Source organism: Rhinolophus sinicus, linkage group LG02, assembly GCF_036562045.2.
Source record: "Rhinolophus sinicus isolate RSC01 linkage group LG02, ASM3656204v1, whole genome shotgun sequence".
NCBI lineage: Eukaryota > Metazoa > Chordata > Mammalia > Chiroptera > Rhinolophidae > Rhinolophus > Rhinolophus sinicus.
Genome location: NC_133752.1, coordinates 155,136,122 through 155,161,565, shown reverse-complemented (window position 1 = coordinate 155,161,565; position 25,444 = coordinate 155,136,122). Strand labels below are relative to the sequence as shown.

The 25,444-nt window shown below is 38.5% G+C and overlaps 1 pseudogene; it reads right to left on the bottom strand.

Annotated features, from left to right (window-relative positions):
- Positions 1-2,505: 2,505 nt before the first annotated feature.
- The window catches only part of LOC109456197 (histone-lysine N-methyltransferase SETMAR), a 35,476-nt pseudogene continuing 12,537 nt past the window's right edge, over positions 2,506-25,444 (bottom strand).

Here is a 25,444-nt window from a genome sequence, read left to right as displayed (position 1 = left end):
AAAAAAAGTACAAGTAAATTCTTAGAAATAGTAAAATGTTAATTGGTGGCTATAATATCAACATAAAAATATCAATAACGTTCTGGAACAAGTAGAAAATGGAATAGATTAAAAGATACCATTTACAATAAGAACCAAAAATAGAAGGAATAAATATAATAAAGAACCAAAAATAGGTAGAAATAAATCTAATAAAGAATGCGTGGAACCTTCATGGAGAAAATGATAAAACATTGAGGGACACAAAAGAAAACTGAATAAATGGAGAGAGATAATGTACGTGACTAAGAAAATTCAATATTGTAAAGATGATAGTTCTTCTCAAATTAATCCTTATATTTAGTGTAATTCTAGTCAAATGCTATAAACATATTTTGTGGTACTCAATTCTAAAATTAGAATTAAACAGCAAATTTTGAAAGTTAAGAAAATTGTGAGGATTAACAGCACGGGGGAATTTGACTTATTAGATCTCAAGGTCTATTATACACTGTAACAATTAATGATTTGACCAATCAAACGGAGTGCCCACAAACAGATCATATGAATATATGACAGGGCTTATATTTCATATCAGTAGGAAAAAAGGAGAGAATGTTCAATTAATCTTGTTTGAACATCAGTTAGCCACATGTAAAAACATAAATCCTTACTTCTAACTACACAAAATCATTTCAGGTATACTCAAGACTGAAATATGAAATTAAAAAAATAGAAGGTTTTAGACAAAAATATAACAACACACCTGTATAACCTTAGAGTAGGGAAGACATTTTTAGAGATACCACAAAAAATATGAAGCATGAAAAACTAAGATGATATATCTGACTACATTAAAATTTAAAATAAAGTTCAATGGAAGACACTATAACAAAGTTAAAAGACAAGTCACAGAATGGAAGAAGATATTTGTCATGCGTATACTGCCAAACAATTATTTAAGGGACTATATAAAGCACTGTTAGCAATTAATAAGAAAAAGACAAACAACCCCAGAGAAATTGTGCAAAAGAAACAAAAAGTAAATTCTATGAAGAGGAAGTTAAAATAGACAATAAACATATAAAAAGATGCTCAAACTAACTAGTAATTTGGGATATACAAATTAAAAGAAAAGTGAGATACAATTTCATGCCCATCAGATTGGCAAAAGTGAACAACACTAAATCCTGCCGAGGATGGAAGCAGTTGGAGCTCTCACACAGTGTTGAGAAGAACATAGAATGTTAGGGAGAGCACGTTTGAGAGTACTTTGGCAATCCCTTATAACTTTTGTTCCTGAGTATTCTCTATGAAGCAACTATTCCACTTCTAGATAATCCCTTAGAGAAACCTTATATTTGTGAACAAGGAGTCTTCTCTATTGTTACATTGTTTTTAACAGAGGCTGTTCATGGCCTCAATGTCTAAGACCAGGAGAATGAATAAATTGTGATATAGTCATAGCTTGGTAATTACTAACTTACCACTTTAAAATGAATTCATTAGAACCATGTGTATCAATATAGATAAATCTCAAAAAAAAATTTTAGTAAACAAGAGTACAGAATGGTTATCATATGTATAAAACATACAATATATATGTTGCAAAAATATTACTATATATATAAAAAAAACATTGATACATATATAAGTTGTAATATTATTAAAGCTGTATGAAAATGAAAAACAGAATACATGAGAGAGGTTTTCTCTGGTGTGGGAGGAGTGGAATAGGATTGGGGGATGACATGCTGGAATTTTTAACTGTATCTAATATTTTATTTCCAAACAAAATAGGCAAATATAGCAAAATGGTCAAGAATGTTCACTGTTATTTTCTATAATTTTAATAAAGTTTTAACTTCAATAGAGATATTTCATAGTTAAAAATAAAGTACATTTGTTTGTAAGGACGACTTTCAATGGGAAAAATGGATTCTGAATAAAAGTCTTAATATGTCACTACATGGACTGATAGGTTTCCATGATGATCTAGGTAAAAGCAAAGTATAATGCCTTTTAGGGCAATGATTTTCAAGCATGTTAGCAATTATTATGCTAAGCTCCAATATGTAATAGATGAGCGGTATTTTATTAATGTCATTTATTTCAAAAGCACATATAGTCTTATGAAATTAATGTAAATGAATATATTTGAAAATATGAAAATGAATATATATTTATTAAAATGAAAAAAGAATGTGTAAAGAACTCTTATTATGAGTAGGAAAAAGACAGGCAACCCAATAGATAATTTCTCAAAGAGAATACCCAAATGGCCAAGAAATACATAAAAAAGTGCTTAATCTATTTAGTTAGCAGTAGGAGGGCCACATCTATCCTAGTTTGCTGGTGACAGTCTCAGTTTACTGTCCTTTATTTGCTAAATTTTTAAAAATACTCCCCGTTTACTTTTGGTTTAGATGATACATTTCTGTGGTTGGCCTTAGGTTGGTGCAAAAGTAATTGCGGTTTTGGACCATAAATTTTAAACCATTGTAACTTGGCTTAAACACATCTTTATTAATCAAAATAGGAACCATTAGAATCAACACATTTTTGCCAATGAGAAGTAAGTTTGTATATTCCTATAGCATAAAAATCCGTGCTTCGAGATTCGATGAACACTTGGAAAGCATTTTCTGCATCCTGCTGGTTGTGGAAGCATTTTCCTGCAAAAAGTTGTCGAGATGCTTGAAGAAGTGATCGTTGGTGAGAGGTCAGGTGAATATGGTGCATGAGGCAAAACTTCGTAGCCCAATTCGTTCAACTTTTGAAGCACTGGTTGTGCGACCTATGGTTGGGCATTGTTGTGGAGAAGAGTTGGGCCCTTTCTGTTGACCAATGCCAGCTGCAGGTGTTGCAGTTTTTGGTGCACGTCATCAATTTGCTGACCATACTTCTCAGATGCAATGGTTTTGCTGGGATTCAGACAGCTGCAGTGGATCAGATGGCAGCAGACCACCAACAGTGACCATGACCTTTTTTGGTGCAAGTTTGGCTTTGGGAAGTGCTTTGGAGCTTCTTCTCGGTCTAACCACTGAGCTGGTCATTGCTGGTTGTCGAATAAAATCCGCCTTTCATCACTCATCACAATCTAATCGAGAAATGGTTCATTGTTGTGTAGAAGAAGAGAAGATGACACTTCAAAATGACGGTTTTTAAAAATTTTTGGTCAGCTTATTAGGCACCAACTTATTGAGCTTTTTCACCTTTCCAATTTGCTTCAAATGCCGAGCGACCATAGAATGGTCGATGTTGAGTTCTTCAGAAACTTCTCACATAGTTGTAAGAGGATCAGCTTCCATGATTACTCTCAATTTGTCGTTGTCCACTTCCAATGACCGGTCACTACGCTCCTCATCTTCAAGGCTCTCGTCTCCTTTGCAAAACTTCTTGAAGCACCATTGCACTGTACATTCGTTAGCAATTCCTGTGTTGTTGATGTTGTGAGTTGTCTCTGCTGCTTTACGACTATGTTGAACTCAAACAAGAAAATCGTTCGAATTTGCTTTTGTCTAATATCATTTCCATAGTCTAAAATAAATATAAAATAAACAGTAAGTAATAAGTTATTAGCAAAAAAACATAAAGTGAGAAATGTGCATTAAAATGATGTATGACATAATCACATTTATTTAAGAATGCATTCCAATATCAAATGACAAATTTCAACAATGCAAAAACCACAATTACTTTTGCATCAACCAAATACTTACCAGGGAAATACAAATTACAATCACAGTGAGATACCACTACACATCAGATTCAAAAGACTGGCAATGCTGCATGTTGGCAGGGATATAGGCCAATGCTAACTCTTACATCTGAACAGCAGGAAAGAGCTCCATGGCTAATTCATCTCGCTTCCATCCTGGAGCCTATTTGAGGAGGTATACAGAGGTGACTATTCATGACAAGCATGTTGTCCTTGTTTTAGGAATTTTAGAGCCTTTTCCTGTGAGATGGGCCAGGGTCTGAGTCTCTGCTCAAAGTCATGGGAGCTTTGCTGGGAAGTCTGTGTTTCAAGGCTGGTTTAGCTTAGTTTGCAGTTTGTGATACATACCAATGAGCAATTTAGTTATGGTTAAGTGTTAATTCAGAACTGAGTAAAACTTTGTTCCAACATGATACTTCTCTTCTCTTCCTGTACTTAGAAATCAGCTACATTACAGAAATATTGATCTCTAGGAAGGGATATCATATGCCTCATGGGGGGTACTCTCTCCAGGTCTCTGTGATATTGTCCTTCTTCTGATAGCAGAAAGAGGAACATAATGAACAAGGTAAATCTGTGAAATGTTCTTCCTTGAGGTTGGCTCTAACTTCCTCCTGTTTCATTCATCTCTTCATGGCTGCCTGGTCCTCTTACAAGAAAAAGAGGGGCTGAGAGCACAGATGATCTTATTCTTTGTCCTAACATTGAGGCCTTCCTTCTTCCAAAACCCAAGAGAAACAACCAATTGCCCTGTCTCCCTCCTAAAAAACAACAACCCCTCTTTAGTCTACTTTCAAGTTGCCAAAAAAGAGTAAATTCAACCAAAAAAATCTTGATGACTTTCTGGTTCTTCATTCCAAGAGAGAGATAGTGTTTTTTCCTATTTTAATAAAATTCTAAGAATCAAGGTCAAAAAGTCACCTGAGATTCCCAGCTATGCTCTACTTTCTTCATTTTGTGGGTCTAAGTTAGACGATGACTATTCCTTCAATTGGCATGTGTGGTAAGAACGGATTCTTGCCTGACTTCATCACACTTTCATCAGACGTGAACAAGGCCTCGGTGTCTTCTGACCCATTCCGTGTATGTCTGCCTTGGCTTTGATGCTTGCCGATTTATTAGCCAGACCAGCCGCTCACCAGGAACCTCAGCACTGGGAGCCCTGTGCCAAAATCACAAGGTGCTCTTTCCATCACACAAGGCTTTTGTTTAAACAGTTCTGGAGCAAACCCGCCTGTCAAGTCTGATTCTGTGGGAGAACATATTTGTAAGACAAAGCAATGCTGTGGCCTACCAGGAAGCTGATGACTCGCACAGAGAATTATTCACTCCCAGGCCTTGCAGAACATGCCAGGTCACCGGGATGCTCACAGCACGAGTGAGGCTTTATTCATCACCAGGCTTTGGTTTGCTGCCTTCAGAGAGTCCCTCTTTCCTCCACCCCCCTTCATTGCCCTTCAGGTTTTAACAAGACATCACATTCTTTTAAACTTCCCCTGGGCAGCAGAGGTCCCCCTCCCCCTCCCTCATTTTCCAATGCAGAAGGTACCATAGTAGATGGAAAATTGGAGTTGTTGTAAATCGCAGCAGTTAATGTCAAATTGAGGGAGCAGTGATCAAATGAAGTTCATAACCAAACAATGCAACCTGAGGGTGGAATGCTATTTCAAACATTTCTAATGAAAGGGTTATAAAATCATAAAAGCAGAGGCTTTGTTCCCCCTCCAGCAATAAAAAGAACTCATGTGGGTGACCAAAATTATTAATGAGGATGAGACTGGACTTTGGTTTTGGAGAGAACTCTGATAATTTGGGACAGTGGCACCCTAGTGAGAGCTTTAACATTGGGACATCTGGGAAGTTAGGATTTTTCCCAACTCTCTCCTTCCTGGTTTCCTAATCTTGGCTGCAGGGACAACAGAGGGAAAGTTTGCTTGTCTAGAAACCAACTGTGGCAAATTGCTGAGCTGTCTGCTTAGCTCCAGCATACAGCATAGTACATTCACAAAACAGAATGAGCGACAATGTCACACAATTAACAGGCGGCAAAACATTTAAAAACCTATTACTCAGGATGCTATGCAGCTGACTTCCAGCTGTCTATTCAGCTGCAGACAGCAGAAGGAAAAGTGATTAGATGCAGGGAAACATTACAATAAAAAAGAGTCAGAGAATAATATTCAGCACATCCCATTGTTGCTTTCGTAAAGCAGGGGAGAGATCCATTCACTTTTAGCTTATTATATTTCTCCCCTCCAATGGATGTAAATGGTATCAGTGTCCTAGAGAATAACATGTTCAGAATGACTTTGTTGCAGGGAAAGGAAGAAAGTGCTAGTTGGTGGCAAGAGTCATGAAATGAGATGAACGCCAAAGGCCCCTGAAATAACAAGGAGGGTCTCCTCCTTCCGCAGCTGGAGAAACCTCTCTGCTTTTCTTGCACTGTCTGCACACACGGTTCCTTGTGTAGGTCATTACCATCCTAGGCAGAGCAGTGATTTGAAAATCTGGTTTCAAGTAGGCCCACTCTGTCGCTCATGATGAATTTTGTAAATATTGAAACTGTAGTTTGTGAAATAACCATTTCATTTAAGTCTGGAAATACCCACAAAAATAACTGAGGCTGTAAAATATAAAAATTCACATAAACATATATGAAAGTATGTAAAGTACACAAAAGAATGGCTAAAGTTTATAGGGCTTGTCTACAGAGCACAGAAAATCACATGCAAGTGGGTAATTCTGACAAGCAGCTTTGGTTTGCCCTTAATTACCCAAACAATTCAGGACCTCGTTGAGCCATTTTTGACGGCACATAATTGGAGTAGTTCCCTTTGATTGTGTGGACCTGGGTATGTAATATGTTATAGTTCAATTCCTATAATTTAAAGGCGTTTGTGTAGGACAAGTATTGTAAAGCAGGATATGGTTCCTGGAGGATGCCAGTGTTCACCCACTAATTGACCTGCTAAGAACCAGCAGCAACGTGCTCTCCAGTTGTGGTCTGGAGGCTGAATTAAAAGAAATACCCACACTAGTGTCCTGTTTAGATTTGTCCGATTAAAAAAGTCATGTACAAAGCTGAAGAGGCCCACAGTAGTTGCAAGTGAATGCTTGCTGGCTTCGTGCAGTCGCCTCACCAGCACCATTCAGTAAACAAGAGGCCAGGCACAGCGGGCGCTCCCTGCTGCTGCCAGAAAGAGAGGCCAGCAACAGGGCAGTGGCAGGCACTTCGGTTTTGGAGCCAGACAACTTCCAGTCTGAGCTCTGCTCTCCTCTTCCTCTGACACTTGGTCACTCATGAAAGCCGGACCACAGTGTCCGCATGTATAAAGTGGAGGAAATAATGTAGACCTCACAACATGGTTGTGAGGTAGACGCGAGATAAGGTTTGAGGCGGTACCCCGTATGATCAAGTAGTTGGTGGAGAAGACTGACGTCTGTCAGTCATTTACGGGGCAGCATCATGGTGGGGAGTTGTGTCAGGAAAGGACCCAGTGAGAACACGTATGGCCAGGGATACCCTTCTCCCTCCAGATGCTGTCTTGGCTCCCAAAACGATTCTTCAGGCAGCAGGAAAGCAACTGTGTCTGACTGAGGGGCTGTGGGGCCCTGCTTGGGAAAGAGAAGATCTTTAGTAATGTTTTTAATGACAGTTTTCTTCCAATTTGGGGAAATCTGCACTGAGAGAAGTTTGATGCCTCGGGTCTTGGGAAGCAGAATTAGCGTATATCTCTCAATCTTAAGGTGCCTTCGTTCACAACCACCCTGTACATCTTGTCTAGGCCTCCTGATAACACTGTGTTCAGGTAATCACATTAAATAAGGGAATCAAACCAGTCCTGGCTGATTCAAAATGTCCTGGCTGAAAGGCAGAGGAGATGCCAGAAATTTCAGGCTCATGGAAAAGTGCTTAGGTACAGCGTCATCTGCTTCTTCCATTCTAATTACAGAGGTCCTCTGTGGGTCATAAGACAAGAAATAAGAGGTTTAGAGAGCCCCTCAAGAACAAGGGGGCCCAAAACTGGATTTGAAGAGCAAAACGCTTAAACAAGCTCTGTCTGAGGAGTGAAGTCTAAATCACCCCAGGGACGAACCAGCTCATTCTGAAGCAACTTCCTTGGTATGGAGCCAGAAGGCCAGATGCCCAGTGCCTGTGAATACACAGGATTTAAGGCAGACTGCTGCACTCCAGAACCTTCTGTGCTTTTTAGCTCAGCCTTGGAGAAGTTTTATTCCATAAATTGTGTATTTTGATAGGCAAACCTGTGACCTACTGGGTCCTAGACACAGAACACGCGCTATGGAGAAAGGAACTTGATCCAGTAATAAAATGCTTTGAGATTAGTCCCATCAAAAAGATAAAAATCTTAAACTGCAAGCATCATATAAGTTTTAATTTCATTTAATCGTAGACATGTTTCCTGCTGTAACTTTTTAAATATGGTCTACATTTGAAAAGAATTAGGACAATCCTGTATCTTTGATCAATTCAATGTCTCTTTAGGGGAAAAGATTTAACACTCTAGTTTTTAAACAGAAATATAAATATGCATCAGCTAACAGTTTTCCAAATTAGGCAGCCTAAACTGTATAATTTCATGACATCCACATGAATAGGAGGCTTGTTTTATGCTTAGAAGTGATTGTCTTTGAACTAAACACACTTGAATGGGGGTTTTTGTGTGTCATTATTTTTAACACAACTTGTCATTAGTTTTAACTTTGACCGGGTTGTAATGAGGAATCTGATTGTGCAAGTTTGCCTACTGTTTATCTATATCAAGATTTAATTATTGCTTCCCAGGTCAATCATCACCATTTTAAGTGAAAAGAAATGGCCTTAACCCATGGGATGATAAAACCACAGAGTTTATTACATGTAGTTAGAATTACATGAGATCAGATGTGTAGAAAGAGTGAGTAGAATTCTAGGGGTGAGAGTCAGGTGGGACATCAAGCTACTTGGGGGAAGATGGAAGTGCAAGATTTTTTTCTCTTACAGAAATACATCAGAGGAGATGGGTTAGCCAAAGACTATTTAGGGGCAGAAGAGGCCATCATAAGGTGTCACAAAAATGTTCTTTCTCTCTGTGTCTCCACCATAAGGTTTTTTGAAATTTCTGCTGTTAAAGAACTCATTGTAGTGGGAGGCACTATAGCAGGGTAATTTTTTTGTAGCACAGAATTTCCTGGGTATTGTAGGATGTTTAGCATCTCTGACTCTCTCCCCTCAGTTATTTTAGCAACAACAATATCTCCAAAATGTGCAAGAATTACTAAACCCATTAACCAGCTTAGTAGAGAGCCATGCATGACCCAGATGGAAAGGCTACAGAAATTTTCTAGGGGAAAGAGAAAAGAGGGAAACTACAGAGCATGTGTAAGATCATATCAAGAAGATCTGTGGAGGAAAACCAGCAACTAACTTTGCTTATTAGTACTTGGCTGAGTGTGCCCGCTGTTAGGTGGGGAAGGGAGTAGGAAATAACATTTATTATTTTCTATGTGCCAGTATTTTGTAATAATTATTTAAATTAATCATTACTACTCTTTGAATTAGGTGTAATTATTCTATCTCTTACATAAGGGACTTGATTCAGAGAGAGCTGACAGTGATAAAGCTGGGATGGGAATCCCAGACCACTTGAACCCTGTCTCTTTTTAAAGGGTTGAACTCATTATGAACTCATGGATTCCTCTACATTCCAAGTTCAATATTTTTCTTGTCATCCTGCGTGTCCAATGTTGCATGAGCAGATAAAAAAAAAGTGGTTTTGTAACTAAAACTTGGACAAGTCACCTCTGCCATGAACTTGGTAGCACATAGCCACACAGGGCTTATAGTAAACCTCTCACTCTAATGCCAATCAGAAATACATTTGCTCAGTGCTTGCAGCAACAATTATTACATAATTCCTGATAATATTAGGCTATACTTTATACCATGGTGACCATAATTTCCTTTTCTGTGGCTAACAAAACTGAGTTGTTCAGTGACTGTTGATATGGTACGCATATTAATACTATGATGGGCTGAAACTTGGGTCTAGGGGAATGTGGCAGAGACTCGCTAGGTGTTTGCCTAACTTGTTTTCCTTTCCAGCAGACATACAGCTAGACAACATTCTCTAGCCTCTCCTGCAGGTAGGGGTAACAATCAGCAGAATTTTGGCAAATGGAACATGACTGGAAGTTATCATGTACATCATTTCCTGGCATGACCCATAAAATCCTCTCTTAGGATCCCCCTCTCTCCTTCCTCCCTGGCTGGATATTGGCATCAAATGACCTTGAAAACCATGTGCTGAACATAGCAAAGCCTTCATTATTCTGGGTCTCTGCGAAGCCAACTCACCTTCTCAGCCTCTTCCACAGTTGATAGGATTTTATACATTAGGCTGAGTCCATTGGTGTGCAGTATGAGGCTCATGCTGGCTGGCAAGAGCTGACAGTTAAATTTTAAGGAACTTTATAAGCCAGTTGCCATCAAGTTGATAGATTGAAAGTATTATGATTGGAGCATTTACAATATAGAAACTGACAAATGCTACAAACCAGGCCTTTTATTCTGGGGAGTCATTTTACCTGCACACCACTGGTTAAGCCACAGAGATATATTTGTATACAGGTAATATTATCATAATTAATACATGTACTGCTACCCAAAGTAAAGTTCTGCCTTAACAATGCCTAAAAGATGGAACATTGGCTTAGTGGTTGGGTGGAAGGTGAGAAGAGTTGAGCATCAAGTAAATGAATTGCAGAGATTGAAAAAGCAGAGACATGCAGTGGCAAAACATTTGGCAAAACCATTGTCTATGATAACATGGAAGGCAGACTAAGTACCTGTGTAGCCTGTACCACTTGAGGAAGTGGTAAGAAAACAATGGTAGGGAGTATGTGTTGTTTATTACTGGCTGTGATTAAAAGGTATCAGGAAATAAGAGATGAACTCAGGCATGGACTTGCTTATAAATAGAAAGCAAATTAAAAAGTATGGAGACTTGTAAAATTGGAAAAGTTTACTACTTTAGGATTCCACATTGTAGTAACTAAGATAGGAAAAGCTTTTGCATGCCAAAGGCTCCATTCAGAAGTGAATGTGTACTCATATTGGTTTATTTATTTTTATTTAAAAATTAAAATTGTTTTATCATCACAAACTTTTTTTCTTTTTCTTTTTCTTTTTTTTTTTAAGATGTGAAGTGTTTGACTACATGTAAATTCTGAGTTTCCTTTTGAGTCAATTGGAAAGTAAAATTATCCCTCCTGGTTTGCTCCCACCATAGCATTTATTGTTGTAGTTACTCTTTGCTGTGCAACAAACCACCACAAAAACTAGTGGTTTGCAATAACAGCAATCATTTATTTGCTCTTGAATTTACAATTTGGGCAGAGCTCGGCAAGGAAAGCTTGTTTCTGCTCCATGCAGTGTCAGCTAGGTGGCTTGACCGAAGGCAGGAGGATCTGCTTTTATGATGACGTACATACCTGGCAATAGGCACTGGATGCTGGCTGGAAGCTTGGCTGGGACTGAGGTGGGGCGGGTTTTGCTTCCACCCCACATGGCCTTCTCCATGTGATTTGGGCTTCATCACAGAATGGTGGCTGGCTTCTAAGACTAAGTGTTCTAAGAGAGAGCCAGGTGGAAGCCGCATTGCCTCTTATAATCTAACTTGGAAATCATGTAGCACCTCTGCTCCTGTACTCTGTTATTCAAAGCAGACCAAAGGCCTGCCATGCTTCAAGGGGTGAGAACACAGATCCCACTTTTTTGATAAGGTCCTAGAAGCACATGTGGGGTGAGAAATATGGTTATGGTGGCTTGCTGTAGTTAGTCTGCTGGGGAGTGAGAGAATTGCAGGCAAATTCATTTAAGAACTCGTTTTTGTTAAATGAGCAAGAAGAATTTGATATCGCAAAGAGATGTTTTAAAGTTAGTGCTAAATTTTCTACTAGTTTAAGACAGCCTAAAACAAGTAACAAGTGATAATCGCAACACAATCTGTAGGAAAAGAAGTCCTGAGGATGTACCCAGAGATATTTAGAGAGGAAAAAAGGAGTTGTTATTCGGTAAAACAGAAGTGAGAACTCATGGTCATCCATTTATGCAACAAACATTTGTCGAAAGCCTTCTATGTGTCAAGCACCATTCAAATCATTAAAAAGAGAAAAATGAGTGATGTATTTCTGCTTCCAAGGAAACTGAAGGTAGTGGTGGGGATGAGGGTTGGAGGTAAATAGATAGGCATTTATGTGTTTACAAACTATTGCTATAGACCCAATGAAAGAGATGGAACAGAGCTGAAGGAATATTGAGGATGGCAGAATATCTTATTCTATTGGGATAGTTGTGAAAGGTGGAGAAAATTTGCCCTGAATCTTCACTTATTAAAGACCATTTGTCGTTTTTAGCAGAGGCAGAGCTGCCCACCCAGCTTTCCTGACTCAGAGTCAGTGCTTCTTCAATGACTCCACACAACTTTTTACGTTGAATTGTGTTGTACAGGTTATAAGTGCTCCAGGAGTCAAGCTGTTAAATTTTTTTTGGTGATATTATGTTCTTCTCTAAATCCCAAAGAGATGCAGGTCAAGGTCTTGGTGAGACATGTTAACAACAGACGGGGAGAGAATGAAAGCAGACAACCCTCAGATTAAGCAGAAATCTCATTGGATAGGAGAATTTCAGTGTCTTATCTGACTGTGTTGCCTCAAGAGCTGCTGACAAGATGCCATAGAGATTTGTTTCCATTTTGTTGCTTCCTCCACCTACCAATATTCCAAGAGAAACAGTAATAATCCTCATAATGGCCAAAATATGGACAGGAAATAATAAAGAAAGGACATGGATGAGTTGCCAGTTCAGAAATTAAGAATTAACTGAACAATGACATATATTTCTCATAGGAACTCATATATTCGTGGTCCTGAAAATAGTTGACTCTGAATATTTAGCACAGAATTTTTTTTCTTCTCCATCTCTTATGAGTTTTATATACTTGGTACAGGGTCTTTAGTCTGACCAAGATAAAGAGCAGTGGGTACTAAACTATACTTTGGCAAAAAACCTAGGCTATTTCTGCTTACGTTAAAGGTATAAAAAATTCTTAAAATGGAAAACTTTTAAATAAAACTCATTTTTATTTAAAAAGTGGCATGCCACTCATGAAGTGAACTTAAGAGAAATGAAGTACATTTAAGAAAAAAAGAGAGCTGCTGATAAATTCAACAAACAGTAACTGGGCTTGGAAACACTGAAAATACTTGCAATCCCTGGCAGATGGGTGGGAGACAAAAAGCTTTAAGATATTATGGGCTCATTGTGCATCTGGAAACTTTACTTAGCCTGAGTTTCTACTTTCCCAAACCTTGTCTTAAAGTGGTCTTCTGATGAGCTGTGTTCTGGTCTTATACCATTTCACATACTGTACTGAGAGCCAAGAGGTACTTGTCCTTACTTGACGTGCCTTCCTAAGCCTGTGACAGCTCATGGGGATCAGAGCGCCAGTCCATCTCAATAATCTTCATGCTATAAATAATGTGACTTTGTAACAAGATGGCAGTTGCTGGCCAGGTATGAAAGAAAATGCAAATTTTAATAGAAAACTCTATTTTCAAATGCATTTCACAGTTTATATTGAGTGAGAAATGCTTAATTCTCACCATGTGAACTTCCAGATTGTTATGTTGAGTGGTGCAGATGTAGCTGTCTTGAGAACCTTTGAAGCCAAAATTCAGCTTTTACCTCAAAATGTCTTACTTTTATAATAACATATATGAGAAGCAGTGATCTGTCTTAGCATCATGAAAAAGTTTTCCATCTCTACTGAACCCATGTGTTAAGCGGCATAGCATATGTAACATCATGCCTGTTTGATTCTAAAAGCCTGCACTGGAGTCTGTGGAAAAAAAGGTTTGGTTCTATCTGGCAGCTATTAACTCACAAGGGCTATTGGATTATGAATCAGATGCAGAAAGATTTATTTTGTGGTGTAGTGGATTTGAATTCTATATTATGAAGATATTTGTGGTAGGATGGTATCCCAGAAAAATCCTGAAACACTCAATAGATTAATTAATTGGTTGATTGATTCAATTATTTCTTGTTGCTTTTAAGATGAAGACTAAAGTTTCCAGTAGAGTATACTAGGCCCTGCAGGGTCTTTGCAGACTCATTTGACCTTATTCTTCCCTCTTTGTCTGCGAACCAGCCACACCGGACCTAGTTTCTCTATTCTGCCCCAGTATCTTTGCTGTTTCTTCTGCCTGAAGACTTCTCCCTCTCTTGGTCTCTTAGTTCACTATTATTTACCCTTTACATTTCAACTCAAATACCACTTCTTCTGGGAAGCTCTCCCTTTCACACTGTGTGAATTCACACCATTTCATGGTGCTTATACAGTGTGTAATTATTCTGTTACTTCTGTGACTATTTGACTGGTGTCTGGGTCCTGCACAGGACCCCATGAGAACAGACACCATGTTGATTTTTTGCCTATCATTATAGTCTCAGTGTCTAGTATATTGAACGGCTTAGAGAAAATGCTCCATATTTGTGGAATAAAAATATTGCATCAAACACCTCGTAGACTGTCTGATAAGCAGTAAGTAGGCTCTAAGTAAAAATCAGCTATTAGGTTAGTCTTTTGAAATATCAAGAGGCCTAAAAGTATACCTCCTTTTAATTATTTTTTCTGTTTTACTTTATGATTATTTTGATTTCACTTCACGCTTGTAATAACTTCCTGGATGAAACTGGAAGTTCACTTCCTCAGTGCCTCAATTTTCTCAAGAATGGGTTGATAGATAGAATGGGTTGTATTGAGTAAATTAGTGGATGTTAGTGTTGGGTCCTACATTCTTCCTCCTATTCTATTATGTCCTCTCTCTCTGTTATCTTAGCTTTAATACCTTTGAAAGGAAGGTGATAGGGCAGTAATGTTTGTTTCACTTTCTCTGTGAGAGGCCATTTTACATATGCTATTTCCTTTTTAATACACCAACATTCAAGATAGGCATTTTGATCCCTAATTAAGGGATAAGGAAACTGAGGCTCACAGAGCTATTTGCTTGAGGTAATATAGATAGTAAATGATGGAGTTGAAATTTAAGTGAAGGTCTTTATTGCAGATTTGGTGATATTTCCCACTATTTTAGACAGCTTTTCAAGTGTCCCTAATGCTTGGAAGACTTAGTTGTGCATTCTAATTCAAACAGGGTTGTTTTGTTGGACAGAAGCTGGGATGCAGATCTTTCTGGTGTTTGGAGTTAGGGGGTAGTTCTCCTGTCAGTCAGGTACATGTTCTTGCCTCAATTTATGAAGGGTCTGACGGCCCACTGGGAGGAATGTGAACTTGGCCAGACTGATAAAAATAGGTCTTTTGGACTAAGGTAACCCAAATGGAGTTTGGATCTGTCTTAGCATCATGAAAAAGTTTTCCATCTCTACTGAACCCATGTGTTAAGCGGCATAGCATATGTAACATCATGCCTGTTTGAGCCTGTTGGATATGGGTCATTTGGAGACTCCAGAAAGCCTCTGGGGAGAGCTTACCAAAGTGGGAAAGGGAGGATATAGCCCACAGAGTCAGATCCAGCCTTGGCCTGGAGGTCAGAGAGGAGAAGTATGACAATTCACTGTCACAGGACCCATTCCAACCCAGGCATCCTGGGAAAAAGAGGCATTCTATGAGTGGAAGAGGTCCATCAAACCACATGGACCCAAACTGAAGGTCTTACAGAAATAGTCTTCTCTCACTTAGCTCTCACGTAATGCACCAGTTTCACTGTCACAGAGTTTTCAGGGAGAAATGTCATAGAAGCAGAATCTCTGACCCAGAGTTGATTTCTAGAGGCTGGATTTGTGTGGTCCCGGGTCACCTGATAGTGATGGGGAATGATGTCCTGGTATGTTTGTCCTGAAGTTTCCTTCACATATTTGTGGCTGAAGGGAGATTTTCTAAGAGTTTACCCACCTTTTGGAGTCAAAGACAATTAGCTATAAATACTTGTAGGGATCTACCTGTATTCACCATTTAGTGAAGCCTGAGATACTTGGGTTACATCTGGGATAACAAGATTAATGAACCAGATTCTCTCCACAGGTAGGTTTTATTAGGCATAGGGGCCTAGAGCTGTGAGAGGGAATACATTATCTTTTAGTATATGTGTAGAATTTTTACTTTCTTTTAATTAAGAAACTCTACTTTGAACAGAATCCTCCCTTAAGATGGTGACCAATGTTTGAATGTAAGTGGAGAAGGATGAACTCAGGTTTCCATCATGCAACAGATAAAAAAAAAAATTGGACTAGAGTCAGGAGACATGAGTTCAAGATAAAAAGATCTAGTAAATATTTATTCAAATTTAACATTCTACTAGATGCTGAGGGTACAATAGTGCCTTCATGAAGCTTATAAACTAGTGGGGAAGATAGCCATTTAAATTGATTATACAATCTTGTATAATTAAAGAATTACATGAATACATGTAAAATTACTGGAGTGGTAAGTGCTATGGAGAAGTCAATGGTGCGGGCAGACTATTGAATATGGAATCTGACTTAGTCAGGGAGGTCAGTCAAGGGTTCTAGATGAGCATTTGGGTTTGGGGTTGGGAGGATAGCTGGCAGACTATTTTTTATGAAGTGGGACGAGCAAGGTCAAAAGCTCAGTGAAGAGAGGAAATAAATAGTTCTTAGTCTTTCTTCTGCCAGTAAAACCAGCGTGTTGAACTAGATGATCCCTTGATTTCTTTTTAAATCTAACAGTCTGTGAGTTGTATCTACATTTTAAGATATGTTTTCTGATCATGTATGAGAACATGAGTTTGAATTTCCCCCCTACCACATCCTAACACTAGGAACTTCCTCAGCTATAAAATAGGGATAAAAATACCTGTTTTACCAACCTTCCTAAGGTTAGTATGAGGCTCAACCAAAATAATACAGCCTGTGCATAACTCTATAAATGTAAGATATCTTTCTTAAGTTTATGTCTAATTTCAACCTGATTCATCTGAAGGCAGAAGTTTCACACCATGAGCACTGGGATATGACTTTCACAGGGTGGTAAAAGTACATAATTTAACACATTGTTCTTTGGGGAAATGTTTCAGAATTTTTACGGTGGACAGCTGGTGTCACTCAGGGAACTAAGAATAGAGAGCTGTCATCACCTACAAATATAATCAAGGGACCTTTAATGTTGGCGTTACATAACAGTTTTCATCTGGCCTTTTCCCCAATATATGTTTTTTAATGAATGAAGTTTGAAATTAATGATTATTAAAAAATTTGATTCATGGAAATAAAGAAAAATCTCTCCGAAGATCTCACCACAGAAAAATGAATGTGCAAGGTAGAATATTTGAATGGATGATGGATAAGAAGCCTTGAGACCTGTACTCTGGTTGTCATTCTGTCATAAACCAGGAGGTTGGCAGAAATGCCTTTCGGGAAACACATCTTTTATATTTACATTTTTTTATTTGGTGTTGCATATTCTCTTGTCTATCTCTGTCTCCAGTGCATTCCAGCTTTCACAAACTTGTAAGTACAATTGAGGTCGGATCAATGAGGCATTGATCTCAAATCTCACCAGCTTTGAGCTTCCACCAGTTCACAAAGGAAGTCCACTGTTTTCCTGGAAGTTCCCTCTTTAAATATTTCCATGGTGGCCACAAGTCAATCCTCAGTATCCTTACTACAGCAGTGGAACCGAAACCCAGAATTGCCCTTTGAGACCCACTCCTACAACTTCTGCATTGATATCATTGGCACAGGAAGGGCACCACTGGTGAATGCAGACCAGGATGGGTAAGGTGGGCTCCTGCCTCGGAAGTACCCCAGTGCAGGGTCATCTCTACTGTAAGTCGGATTTCAATAATGCTATCGCACAAGTGATAACACACAACAGGAGATTTAGAATAGAGCTAATTTAACTCCTATTGGGAGCTGTGGATAGCTACGTAGAGGCATTGGGATTGAAGCTAAAGTTTGGAGGGTAGACACGATTTTGATGGGCATAAATGAAAATAAAATGCATTTAGGGTAGAGGGAGTATCTTGGAAAAAGGAACAAAAACATGAAGATAAGGAAAACTTGTGGCAACAGAGGTAGACCAGATTGGTTGAAAGGTAAGCTATTTGGGGGCTATAGTGTTGAAGAACCTGCAAAAACTGGAAAATGTGAAGTGACAGAGACATATTTGGAAGCCAAACAAAATTTGGGCTTCTTTTTATCCACTTGTGTTACCATTGACAGCATTTGAGCAGAGGAGTGACAGCATAAGATCAGTCTTGCAGGGGATTGGATTGATAGAGAAGATTCTAGAACAGTGCTATCCTAATGAAATATAATATGAGCTACAAAGGGGAGCCACATGTAATTTTAAATTTCCTTGTAGTTACATGTATTAGTTTTCTACTGCTACTGTAAAAAGTTACAATAAACTTAGTGGCCTAAAGCCACACAAATTTATTTTCTTACAGTTCTGAGATCAGAAATCTAAAATCAAGGTATTGACTGTGCTGTTTCCCTTCTGGAGTGTATAGGTGAGAATCTGTTTCCTTCATAATTCTGACATTTAGAGACCACCTACATTCTTTGGGTTGTGACCCTTTCTCCATCTGCAAAGCTGTCATCTTCTGTTGTCAAATCTCCATCTAGTTTCCTCTTATAAGGACCCTTGTGATTACATTGGGCCTATCCAGATAATCCAGGATCATCTTTCCTTCTCAGGATCCTTAATGTAATTACATCTCCAAAGTCCCTTTTGCTTTGTAAGGTAACATACTCATAGGTTCCAGAGATTTGGATGTTGATATTTTTGGGAGGTCATTATTTAGCCACTTTAAAAAAGATATAAAATGAAACTGGTAAAATAATTTAATATTTTAATCCAATATATAAAAATATTATAATTTCAAAATGTAATCAATATACATGTCATTAATGCGATATTTATATTACTTTTTTCCTGCTGAGTCTTTGAATGGAGTGTGCAATTATACTTACAGCACATTTCAGACTAGGCACATTTCAGGTATTGCATAGCCATGTTTGGCTCATGGCTATAGTCTTTGGCAGCACAGTTCTAAAGGAAGGGTAATTTGCTAGGAGCTCGTTACGGAAATCTAGTTGGGCTGCAAAAATGGAAAGCAAGGGAACAAGAGTGATAGACCTTGAAATCAGCATTAGGTAAATGTTGGGATGTGGAAGGAAGTGGTGGGAAGAACTGAGTGACAGAGACAATGGCTAGTAGCTATAATCATAGACATTGGAATTTTTCTATTTTTTTTTGAGGGGGGGACTATATGAGTCCTATTTTGATCAAATGAATGAACTGTCCAGTAGAAAGTTAGACATGTGGGTCTGGAAATCAGCAGAGAGGTTAGACTGGAGGCTTAGATTTTGAGTTGTTTTATAAGAGATGGTTGGATCCATGATGGTGGCTGAGGACAAAATCCTGGAAATGTCTATGTTGAGAGGCCGGGTGGAGGCAGGGAGGCTGAGGAGGAGAAAGTGGGAAAAACAAGGGCGCTTCTAAGATTAGAGGAAAGAGAAATGGTAGCAACAGGTAGGAGCAGGGCAATCCAAACCCCCAGTATTATTCCTGAGGTAACCATGAGGAGTCTCCTCCTGGGTTTGGAGTCCCTATTCCAGATCTGAGGTAATTACTCAGCCTCCCACACAGAAGTGCTGTTTAGTCGTCAGTGGGAGTGGGAAGATGCTTGTTGACAAAACTGTTTATCTTTAAAGAATAACATTATGGCTATACCTACCAAGTAGGTTTGGCATTTGGCAATTACATGGTTAATTTGATGAGTATAGATAGCAGAAGTGTAGTTTCAACCCCCTTCTCCTTAATTCCAAAGGAATATCTCTCTATAGAGATAATATTAACAGAATAATTGCCAGGTCTTCCTTCAATGTGCATATTTTAAACGATCTATCACTTTATACATCATTGGGACAATGATCCCATTTCTTTCTTAGGTCCTTTCTTCTAATCTCTTAAGAGGCAGTTCTGTGCAATAGTTGAATGAGTGAGGGAGTTAAACTACCAGGGTTCAAATCCTGTCATTTTGGCTTTGAGTTAGTTCACATTTCTGTGCCTCAGCTTCTCACCAGAAAACAGGGATAATCATATTATCTACCTCTTGGAGTTGTTGTGTATATTTGTATCTTACATACAATGCTTTCGTCTGCATCCTTTCCAAGAGTTTAGAACATTCTGACTCTAGTTTAATAATATGATTTGATATTTCATATGATTTGATGGTTCATATGTTCTATTGCTTATAATCATTCCATCTCTAGCCACTCCTAATCCAACCCACCCATAGCTGGCTGTGCATTGAAATGCTTGGAGATATTTGCTTGTATTTCATCTATAACAACATAGTGTTGAGTCATAGATAAATGTAATAGCTAAACAAAGACTTTATTTATTAATCTCTCGTGTAACCGACTCAAGCCAGATTATAAAAAAATTCAAATAGGAAAAGGTGCAAAAGAAGATCAAACATACCTAAATCAATATTTATATGGCTATGGTGTACAGCTTTTTCTTCAATTTACATCTTCAGTAAGGCCTAGGAATAAAGACAAAAAAAAGTACAGAATTAAAACAATTTTGCAAGACTCAAATAGCATATTAATAACAAACATGACTCAGATAGTATATTAACAATAGACATTTCCTTCCCACTTTTTAAGAAAAGTGTTTCTAATGCATTGGTACTAAATACAATTGAGAAGGGAAGTCATCTGAATATCTTCAAGTTTTATTCTATGATTTATTTGCACCAAAAAAAAAGCTCTATGGGTAGGAAAATTATATTTTTCTTATTCCCATGACTTAAGAAGATTCAATTGAAAATGTACATACATTTTAAAGACTGATGCTTTTCATCCTGGAACTTTTTTGGTCCCCTCACTACCTAGGAAATAGCTACTTCCTGCAAAATTCTCTAAGATTGGAAGTTCTTTATTCTCTTTCTCTACAGATGACATCTGGAAAGTGCCATCTACTTTGGAGTCCAGAATACCAGCCTTTTAAGATGAGCAAGCATTGTAGTTTCCCAAAAATGATCTCAGGGCTGTACAATAGCACTCTAGAACTTCCTGGAGCTTTTTGGTAACTAAGTGTATTATTGAGATGAATGATTCTTAATTGGGGGCAATTTTGTCCTCTAGGGGACATTCAGCAACATCTGGAGACATTTTTGATTTTCATGACTGGGGAGGGGGCATTGCTACTAGCATCTAAATGGGTAGAGGCCAGGGATACTGTTAATTATTTCACAATGGACAGGGCAGTACCCCCTCATCCCAACAAAGAATTATTCAGCTCCAAATGTCCTGAGGTTGAGAAGCCCTGCTCTAGACTCTAGATTTTAGAGAGAAGAGGCAGGTCCTAAATCAGGGGTAGAGAGAAAAAAGCAACAAGAAATGGACGTGACAGGGATCATGTTTAATTTAATGATAAGCTTTTATGCTTTTGCTATGTTTCTAGCAACTATAACATTGAATGCAATTATCCTAGTGGACATAGATTGGAATCTATGGTCAGTCCACCATCTTCCTTTTATGGAAGTTCATAGTTTGGGTATCTCCTGGGGATCCTGTGATTAACTAGGTATTGTGGTCACTATCTATGTATAGGTCTTTCCTTGGCATACACAGGAAGAAGCAAATTGATTCCTGAGGATGAATTGATTTCACTTCAAAGAAATCAATCCCAGCTAAAGATAGTTTTCAGATGCTGTAGGTGAGTGGTCTAGAGAGAGAGAGAGAGAGAGAGAGAGAGAGAGAGTCTTATCAGGCCCTTACCTTACAGAGATTCTCTGTAAGAAAATTCAAACACAACAGAAAAATAGACTCGAGTCTGCTAAACCTTGCTTAGTAAGAGTCCTATCTCTGTTGCCTCACTTGGGTAAATTACTTGGTCTCTTGGTGCTTTGGTATTCTCAGTGGTAAAATGGGAGCAAAATATATAACTTGTAGGGTTGTTATGAAGATTAAAGAAGAAAATGTATGTAAAACGTCCAGCATGGTATATAGCAAGCAGTAGAATCTCAGTAAATTTCAGTTATTTTGACCTGGTAAACTTAGGACCTGAGCTGCAAAGTGGATAATTCACATAATAGGAGGACAGCAATTTTCTGCTATTTCCTAGATAGAGAGCATGGAAAAGGTCAGCTGCAAGAATCTTGTTTTGTTTCTTTATGAGTTAATGCTACTCTGCTCCAGGTTGGTTGTCTTTGTTGAATATACCTACCCATTTGGTCTAGATTTTTCTCTATAAATCCCTAGGAGTGTAAGCTGTGTCCCCTGGTACACATAATGCGACGAAGCTGCTCAGGAGCCTCTCCTTCTGTCCCTGGTTACTTGATCATTTTTCCATCTCTTTTGAGCTTTCCTTGTGACCTGTGCACATCAGAATTAAACGTTTGTGTAGGCATCAGAGGAGACACACCAGCCTGGATGGCAGTGAGGTAATTAGCCAGAGAACCTAGATTCCAATCATGGTTTTTGCCTCTGAAGTTATATGACCCTAGAGCCTGTGATACTTAACCTTTTGTTTACCTCTGACCTCAGCTTGACCATAAGGGTTATTAGGAAATTCGCCAGTATCCAAAAGGAATGTTTGGAAGGTTAATGACATAATTGTGCCTAATCCTGGTGATGAGGAGAGAGTAAATGTCTATCTTTTGGAAATACATAATAAATCTTCCATGTAAATTACTTTTCCTTTATTGAACTAAACATATCCTGAAGGGAAGCCATATGAAGAGCTCTCAGTGTTAAAGTTTTTGTTCCCTTTAATGGCCTGAGAGAGTTCCAGAGCTGCTAAAGTAGGGCAAATATATTCTCAGCACAAGTGAAGCTGTTGATATTAAAGGGCTCTGAGTTCCCTAAAAGGAAGTTATTAGGTTGGGGCAAAAATAATTGTGGTTTAAAAGATTATAAATTGCAAAAACTGCTATTACTTTTACACCAACCCAAAACTTTCTGTGATTGTCTAGTGAGGTGAGCATACGACATTTTCCTTGTAATCTCCACTGAGCCAGTTACCATGCCTGTCTCCAGAACAGGGGAACCCAGATTTTTCAGCTCATGTTTTATTTTATTTATTTTTTAGTCTGAATTAAAGGCCTCACAGGCCACTTCCTCCACCTGATGCTGCTTTAGGATACAAGGTGAACCAAAACTCTAGATTCTCCTAAAAAATTTCCCCTGCCTGTAGGAAGGTACCATTTTAACTCATTGGAATCTCAGTTATCTGAGATCAAAATTTTATGAAGAATAAGGAGAGCTTGGAGGGCAGAACTGTGAGATGTGGTCTAGCTATCTGCAAGAATGTGGGGAAAATGGAGGGGTGGGTTGGGTAGCAAAGTTTTCAAAGCTCCCCAGTCTCCGCTGTGAATTTTAAGCAAAAAAACTTACATGATGAAGAAAACTAAATATTGATGAGCATGTACTATTTTCAGAGCACAATGCGAAGTATTTCCACATACATTATTCCGGCTCTATCTTTGCATCAGTTTTCTGAAGAGTATTATTACCTCTTTTCTTCCAGATTAGGAAAGAGGGGATAAATTACTTGTCTAAGGTCACACAGCTGGTCAGTAAGAGCCAGGATCCAAACACAGATTAGTCTGACTCCTAAATTCATGCTCTTTTTAAAAAATAAATCAAGATCCTTTTGAAGCAGCAAACCTCCCTCACCTTTCTCTGCTTCTGTTACCTTACCCTGTGTAACTTTTCTAAGAATTTTGGAAAATTCAGTTATGCTAGGGCATGTAAGCATGTGAAAATGGAGGCAGCAGGCTTTTTGCAAACTTGACAGTAACCATTACTGCAAATACCATTGTGCTTGTAGTTTGTAAAGTGCTTAGTATATAAATGCAACCCTATTATTACCTAGTAATAGTGTGTATTATTATAATAACATACAATTATTTAGCTTGGGTAAAATTAGAATGGTGTATATTTAAGATGTCATCCACGTTCTATTTTTCTAGATCCTCTGAAAAATACTGTTTCATTTAATGAATTGCATCATAATCTGTATTGCACAGGAAGTGGATTTGCATTAAATTTTCACCTTTATTTAGGAATTTCTTGTTTTCTAGTAATATTTACCAATTTGAATTTATTAAAACTGAAAATGCATTAAGCAAATATGTAGCAATCATACAATTGCATGTAGAATCATACAATTCTGGATATAAGATGTATCCATGGGAACCATTTCTCCCAACCAGCTAAATGTCGTGTGTTTGAGAATGGAAAAGTTGCTTTGAGATGTGTCTTGCCCTAGCTCCAGGCTGCTGAGCAACAGCCAAGAGACCAGGTGCCTACATTACCAGTACCACGCAAACCCTTCCCATTGCAGAAAGTTTTTTAAGTAGCCCTGCTAGTACAGAAAATACGAATTCACTGGGTGATAAGTCTTCCACTCCTTAACTAAACCTTTAACTTTTGGAGGATGTCTCTCCTTTCCCCTTTGTGCCCATTAGAATATTGATTAGATGACGTGGTTAAAGTCAATGTATATCATTCTGCAACTTCTTAACAGTAGTGGTCAATAAAAACTTGGTGGTAAATAATTTTGAAACAATAAGCCCCAATTACTTTCTTAGAATTTCACGTTCTGAGAAATTCATGATTTCTCTGACTTCATTTATTTCACGAACATATGTTTATTAATCATCTATGATCCCTTGAGTCCTGTACATGCTTATAAGATGGTATACAAGTAAATACAACATACTATAAAAATAAATTTAACTCAAGAGGGCATGTATCTGTCTTATGTACCATATTACCAGCACAGATAATTCAGTTCAATAAAGTTCTGTTGCTTACACACGGTGTGCCAGACTCAATGCTAGATTCTGGGAATACCAAGATGAACCCAAAATGGATTCTAAGCCCCTCAGATTTGTCAGATAGCCAGAATTACAATAAAAATGTTTTGTGATGGGTGATGGTTATAGATGAAATTTGTTTATTTAGGACAAGTCTAGTCTTTCATATGACTTTTGATGGAGATATAATATGAAACTTGGAAACTCTGGTCATCAGTCTTGGAGTCAGCATATTCAGAAAGTACTGAGGCTCCTCACACTTCAGAAATCCTGGTGTGGAGCTCATGCTGGTTTCTACTCATCTTTTCTTACGAATATCCTGTCTAATCCCTGGCTTCCTCCAGTTTGGAAGTCTCCAGGGCCCAGCTTGGAAGCTGCAGGTTTACTAGTAAAGGAGAAAGGGAGGGTATGCAGTCTGAGCATGGACCCAGGAGGGGCCAGCGCTGACCTGCGTTCCTGGGAACCATTCAGAACATGGTGGTTTACTAGGGCTTGGACCTCATCCACCACTGTAGCCAGAGGCTCAGAGTCAAATTAGATAATGGAGACGGATCCAGCTTGCCCAAGGGTTTGGCAAGAAGGCAAGTGTCTGTATGCTTGCTGGTGCATCATGTTGGTTCTGTGCCTGCTTCAGAGAAATGCTGAAATTGGTTCATTAACCTGCACCCAACTGTTGGACCTCCATCCAAGTGACTTGGTTCAGTGCCCTGGACAGTGCAGGTGGGGACCAGGACCTCCTTCGCTCAGCCTTCCTTTTATTTTTAAGGCTCCTTCTTGCTCTCAGCCACTTGCCCTGTGGGGCAGGGTGCAAAACGCTTTTTGGTTGCTGGCTGCCCCAAGGGACAGGGCGAGTCTTGTTTA